This window comes from Pantherophis guttatus, chromosome 4, assembly GCF_059756535.1.
Source record: "Pantherophis guttatus breed Tessera chromosome 4, ASM5975653v1, whole genome shotgun sequence".
Classification (NCBI taxonomy): domain Eukaryota; kingdom Metazoa; phylum Chordata; class Lepidosauria; order Squamata; family Colubridae; genus Pantherophis; species Pantherophis guttatus.
The window spans coordinates 92,832,909-92,840,000 of NC_142066.1; positions in this window are offsets into that span (position 1 = coordinate 92,832,909).

Genomic DNA, 7,092 nt, shown 5'->3' on the forward strand with positions numbered 1-7,092 from the left:
TAAGGGGGCTCTAGTCATCTCCCTGGCAGCCAAAACCAACCAGGAGGGACAAGGATCCAATAAGCAAGTGGAGGAACTAAGTTTGCCCATAATCCTGTCCACTTCCTTGACAGAAACAGGGTCAAACTCAATCCAGATATTATTCTCAAGACCCACCCTAGTCTCCCGATTGGATTCTGCCCAGTCAGAGTCCAATCCGATCCGGATCTGAGCGATTTTATCATGCAGAAACTGTACAAAATCCTCAGCTCTGCCCTGTAAAGGGTCTTGCCTCGCTCCCTGATTGAGGAGGAAGCGGGTCACATGAAACAGGGCCGCTGGGTAGTTTTCTGCAGATGCAATGAGGGCGGCGAAGTAATCTCATTTCGTTGCTTTCATCGTCACTAGATAAGACCTAGTATGGGTTCTTAACTGTGTTCGATCAGATTCAGATCGGGAGGACCTCCAACTCTCCTCTAGGCATCTTTTGCAACATTTCATTTCCCAGAGCTCCATGGAAAACCAAGGAGCAATCCGGGCTCTGCGTTGGGTTAGAGGCCGCAAAGGTGCAATTCTGTCCAAGGTGTGGCTACTGACACATCCATTCCCAAGATGCCACCAGACCCTCAGCTGAATCGCAGGATTGAGAGGTGGGGAATGTCCCAAGCTCCTTCAAGAACCTTTCTGGGTCCATCAGGCGCCTGGAACGGAACCATTTTATGGGTCCCGTCTCCCAGCGGCAAGGGTTGGCAAATTGAAAGTCCAGTCTAAGGAGGGAATGGTCAGTCCATGACAGGGGAGTGATGAAAAGTTCCCCCTTACCATGACCATTTATCCACTGCCCAGAGAGAAAAACCAGGTCGAGTGTGTGTTCTCCCCTATGAGTTGGGCCCTGAATAACCTGAGTCAGGTCCATGGCTGCCATGGAGGCCATGAACTCCCGGACTGTCTCAGATGACTCGCCGATCGAAGGCAGATTAAAATCTCCCACAACCAAAAGGCTGGGGAGTTCGAGTGCCACTTCAGTCAAGACATCGAGCAGTGCGGGTAGGACTGTGGCAACATAGCTGGGAGATAGGTATGTGACCAACAAACCCGACTGAACTCCAGGGTCCCACTTCAATAGAAGAGACTCACACCCACCTATCTGAGGGACAGTGACCTCCTTAGGACTCAGACTTTCTCTAACAACCAATGCCATCCCCCTGCCCCTTCCCTGGTGTCGCGGCTGGTGCAGGACACGAAAGCCTGAGGGGCATAAATCAGAGAGAAGGATTCTCCCCTTTTGCCCCAACCAGGTCTCCATGATACAGGCCAGGTCCGCACCCTCCTCATCAATAAGATCTCATAAGAGGAGGGCCTTATTCATCACGGACCTGGCATTCACATATACCAGACGGAGACCAGGGTCCCTCGTTCTCATATCCCCAGGAAAGCAGGGTGAGCAGGAGGTATGAGTTTTCCTGGACCTTGGCAATTTGGAACAAAGGTCCAAATGGATTTTGAGTTTTGAGCTCAAAGGCTGCTAGGAAAGAAGGTGAGTACCTCTAAATTTTACCTTTTAAAGCCCAGAAAAGCATGGGAAATGTGTGTATGCCTATGTGTGTGAGTGAGAGGACCCTTCTCCCAGTCACAGCTGGATCTTGCTTCCTCTGTGTGTTCTACCAAGAGAGTCTGGAAAGTATAGGAGGTCAGGCCTTCTATCAGGGAAAGGGACAGAGTGTGTGAAATGGAATGGAAAAGTGAATGAGACCTGGGCAACCAGCTGGGAAGTCACTGAGCAAAGCCCTAAAATAGGAGGGACCTCTACCTTTGAGAAGCAAGGAGAGGTCCTCTTGGACTCTAGTGAGTCCGAAAACTGATGGTGGAGTAAAGCCAGTGGAAGGAGGTGCCCGTACTCACTGTGAGTAGTGGAGCAGCAGTGGAGTCCTCCTGGACCCCTTTTTGGTCTGCAAACTAATGGCGGGAGTTTCCCTACAAAGGAGGGCCCATACTCTGATAGGGAACCAGAATCAAGGCCAAATTGAATCCCTATATCAGAAAGGGAAACATGGGATGCTCTCAGGTCAGGGTAGGCTGCCCTGGAGAAGACTTCCTTCACACCTGGGATGAAAAGAGGCAGTTGCCTGTCCAGGTGGGCATGAAAAAGGAAAAAAAGCAAAAAAGTTGTGTAAAGAGCGGGCTTTGTTCAGGGATTAAGCTAGAAAACCAATCTGTCTTGGTACTTAAAAGAAAAGGAAAATGTATAAATAGGAATGTTGGGGTTTTTATTTTTTGTTTGGTTCTGTGTGCCCTTGAGGTAATTGTAACTCCAATCCAAAAGACAAAATTGTGTCTCCAATCCAAAAGACAAAAATTTTAAATTGCTAAAAAAAAATTTTATATTGGGCCAAAACTTGTTTAATTCTTTTAAAATTAATCTTAAATTTTGAATGTGATGTTTTTATTCTTGGCTATTCACCGCCCTGAGTCCAGTAGGAGAAGGGCGGTATAAAAATCTGAAAAAAAAAAGTTCATTTACAGGAAAAATTTCATTTTTGCATTTACTGTGTGTTTAAATGATTTCATCTGTCCATCCTTTTTCTGAAGCATGTGAATCCAGTTTCTTTCCCCTCATCTGTGATGTCCCCATTTTGTTATAACTTTTCTGTTTAATAACTCCAATATTGATTTTTTTCTTCCTCAAACCCTGCCTACAAGCTATCTACCCACACCCACTCTATCTCTCCATCTCTAATCCTTCAACAATGCTTTTCTCCTAGGAGGATTACCCACAAAGGGGGGAGGGAGTCTTGTTTTCATGACTTTCAGCCCTGCACAGATGATTCTGCAACCTGTGGAAGCAGATAACACTGACCCAGATGCTGGCTCCAGAGGAGACCTTCCATTCTTTGAGACAGGAATTGGGTTTGGATCAAGCCCTCCACTAGAAAGTCATTATAGCAACCAGAGTGGGACAGACCTTCCCAAGCCTGACTGACCAGCCTTATCACCAAGCCAAGCCTAATGCCACCCAAAAGACATGAAAGAAAGGGCCCTAGATAATTTGGACTTACGGTTGGCGATTCGCAGCGTGGCGGGGGAAGGAGAATGGTCTCTGTTCTTCAAACCCAGATTTTTCATGTTTTGGGGACCTTTCGGGGCACAAAAAGCCTGGAGGGCATTGCGGACTAGAGAGGGAGTCCAGAGTGCAGCAAAGTGAAGGGCAATCAATCGTGGCATGAACGGACACCCCTGTCGATCCAACGTGAATGTGTCTGACAGCTTATAATAGCAGACTTGAGGCTGCGATGAGCCGATAAATACAGGGAAGAGAAGATTTTTGAAGCAGGCAGTGTTTATTTAGAACGTTTATTTATAAGTGTGTATTTATAACGTTGCAGGGTCAAAGATTCCTTTAAGGAATTGAGTCCGGTCTTTTCAAGTTAGAAGAAGATTTCCAGTAAGAGAATAAGTGGTGATTTGGTGAATGGAGAATGAATCAGCATAATAGACTTAACTGCTAAGACAGCAACGAGGAGAAAGAGTGGATTTTGCGAAGCGGAGGCATGTTTACCAAAAGCTGGTGAGAACTGAGATTTAAAAAGAAATTGAAGGAGAAGAAGGTGAGAGAGTCGATGCTGCAGAGAGACAGAAGGGGATAAGAATGGGACCGAAAGGAGGAGAAGAATGTGACCAAGGCAAAGGAGGAAGATCTTGGACAAATAATGGCGGAGATTATTGCAGAAGCCCTACAAAGGGATAAGCAAGAAAATGTAACAGAAATGGATGAGATATATAGAATCCAGACAAACTACGCCAGACGACACAAATTGCCTAGAGAGGTCCATATCAGGTTCGTCAGAAAAAGGGTTCGTGATATAGTCCACAACAATTCCCTTGGGATTGAATCAAATGCTGCCTTTAGATTGATAAAAGCAGTAAAAAGTTTACCACCTGGTATGGTGGCATATTTGTCAACCAGGTGCGCTAGGACAAAGCAGTGGTCCAATGTGGCACAGCCTGCTTTAAACCCAATCTGTTCAGCACCAATAATGTTGGACTCCTCGACCCAGGTGAGGAGTCTGCGTTGGAGATATTTAGCGTACAATTTCCCAATGATGGAGAGCAGACTTATAGGACGATAATCGGCTGGGTTGTTCCTATTTCCTCGTTTAAAAATAGGGACAATAATTGCTTGGTTCCAGGAGGTAGGAATCCTGCCAGAGGTATTGATATGGGTAAAGAGTGTTGCTAAAAGAGGAGACCACCACTTGGGATTAGATTTTAACAGATCAGGGGGTATAGCATCAGGGCCAGGAGCTTTGCCTGACTTAAGTTCAGAGATAAGCTCATTGATCTCAGCATGAGTCATGGGGTGCCAGTCCGGAATTGCAGGGGGCAGTTGTTGTCCGAGTCCGGTTGTGACTATTGAAGCCTGGAAGATTGATCCAAAATGGCTTTCCCAATCTCTGTTGGAAATACAACAGAGAGGGAGTTCTTGATGACCAGGCAGCGAACAGGCGACCATTTGCCAAAATAGTCGGGTGTTCTTCTGCTGAATAGAGAGGAGAAGTAGGTCCCACTTCTCTTTTTCTTTAGCCCTCTTTTTCTTAACAATTAGTCCTTTATACTCCCGCTTCAGGCGGTAATAGTCCTCGGGTAGGCGTTTATCCCCTCGATTACGATAGAGCAGGTAAACCTGTCTGATCTTGTTCCTGAGCAGCACACATTCTTCATCGAACCAGGGATTGCTTCTTGGACGATATGGGCCACTTGGCCTACGATCAGCTCCTAGTTCCCTTTGAATACTGTTAATTAATGATTCGAAGGTCGAGATTGCCGCTGAGTCACTGCATGTTAAGGCCTGATTGTATAGGCTAAGACACTCCGGCGATGATAAAAGAGAGTGGAACTTTCTTTCAGTCTTGGGAGACCATTTGATCCTCCTTGCATAAGAGGTCACATAAGGATCCAGTATTTGGGGGCCCTTAGGCAGATGTATATTTGTAAAGAGCCCAATGATTGTGACCAGGGGGTAGTGGTCGCTCTCCATGAGGCAGTCCACAAAAAAAACATGGACTGCCTGTCTTAGTGGCTGGGAAACCATCACAAAATCAATAACACTACTCCCCCATGAAGAGCTAAAAATAAATTCACCCGCTAGATCGCCTGGGGTACTCCCGTTAAGGATTGTCATATTGTGTTGGGATGCTAAGAGGGCTAATTGAACGCCGGCAAAATTTGTTAGCTCATCCTTAGAATGCCTGGCTGAGATCTGGTGTCCTATGGCCTGGCAGATTTCTTGGGAGTAGAGTGCTTCAATTGGTGGGGGAATTTGGCCTCCCAATCGGGCATTAAAGTCGCCCCCTATAAAGATGTACAGCGCTGGAAATTTAGTTTCTGTATGGGTAATATAGCTCTCCAGTTCGCCCCATTGAGCCTTAGTGTCGGCTTGCCTCACCGTCGGGGGAAGGTAAACGTTGAACACTAGCATTTTACTGTGTCCTCTCTTAATTAGGAGCGCCATAGCTAAGGACCCACTGGGGGGCAGCTCCACTGTCTCCACTTTCAGGGAGGTAGAGACCAAACAAGCTAAACCACCCTTAGGTCTTCCCGACTTGAATTGTTTGGTAGCAGCCAAAGAAATGGCCGTAAACCCTGTAAGGGATATCTTATCGCATGCCCAGGTCTCCTGAAGCAGGACCACATCAAATGACTGAATATAGTTAATAAAATCGGTGGTGCCGCACCTTCTCCCCCAACCTGCTATATTCCATGAAAGGCATCTAAGTGTGCAAGGGGGGGATGCTGGGTTTGCTAGTCATTCTGTATAATTAATTTTTTCCAGAGAGCCCTTCAAATCCGAAAAAATACAGCCGTTATTCGATGGAAGTGTCACCCTTTTGGGAGATAAAGGCAAAGAAAAGTGGAAGGGAGGCGAGCCTTGTTCATGAGGCTGTAGGGCTCTACACGCAGTCCAGTTTATGCTTCTATCGTTCGTTGGTTGCTTACCTGGCAAGCATTCGGTGACATCAACAGACGGGGTTTGGAGTAGCCCTGGATCTTCAAGTTTACAACTTGGACATTCTGGAGGGAGGGCCCAGGGAACTGCCTCTGATAAATTGATGTGGACTCCCTGGGGTCCAGGGGGATCCTTATCAGGTAGTGAAAGACTCCAAAGCTTGGATTTAACTGCAGACAGGCGCTTTATAATTTGGGCCCTTTCTGGTTGTGGAAGTGCGCGAAAGGAGTCAAAAAGCTGTATCTCCTCCAGATTCCAAAAATTGTCTTGAGATGGGTTGGTTTCATAGATGGGTGGAATCCCAGAGGCACTAGCCTGAGGCTTATTCACTAAGGAACTTTGGAGTCCCTGGGCTGGTGTCGCTTCCTTTGGGGCCATTTCTTCCCAGCTGATCAGATCGTGACAAACTTCTGATGAGATGGGCCTCGCTGAGGGGAGAAGATTTGACCAGCTGTAGGAAGAACAGACAAGGTACCGTCTGAGAAGATGCCATCGGGAAGTCTTGCAGGAATGGATTTGTGTTTGATAGATGGTCTAGTATCAGGGATGGCATTCAAAATTGGCACATTAGTATGTGCTGCTAAGGGTCTTTTTGGGGCTGTAAGTCTCCTGCTGGTCACAGATTGTCGGTTTCTTAAGAGTGGCTTAATCGACATATCTTTGAAGACTCTGCTTGGCACGATGCCGAAAGATCTTAGCAGAGAACTTCTCCTGAAGAATAATTTCGGGGTGCTGGGGTTATCAAAATTAAGTAACACTCTGGAGCAGTATGCAGGGGAGGGTAAAAGTTCAATCTTCTTCAGATCATCAACAGTCAACCCCAGTAGCTGTAGTATATGACCCCTTGCCAGCTGAATTGAGCCCCAGTAAGGCAAATTGCCATTAATGGGATTAATATTAAGGGCCACCTGTCTTGGCTGTAAAACCAGGTGGCTTCTCGCACCCGGAGGTGTAGAGTTCAACCCACTGGCAGGGCCACCCCAATCGGTACTTTTGCTGGGGCCCGACAGGGAGGGCCCTGTCACTGCACCAGGCTGCCGAGCAGTCCGTCCAGGGCAGCCGGCGGTAATCAAGGAAACTAGACAATCTAAAGTACTTATTATTTTATC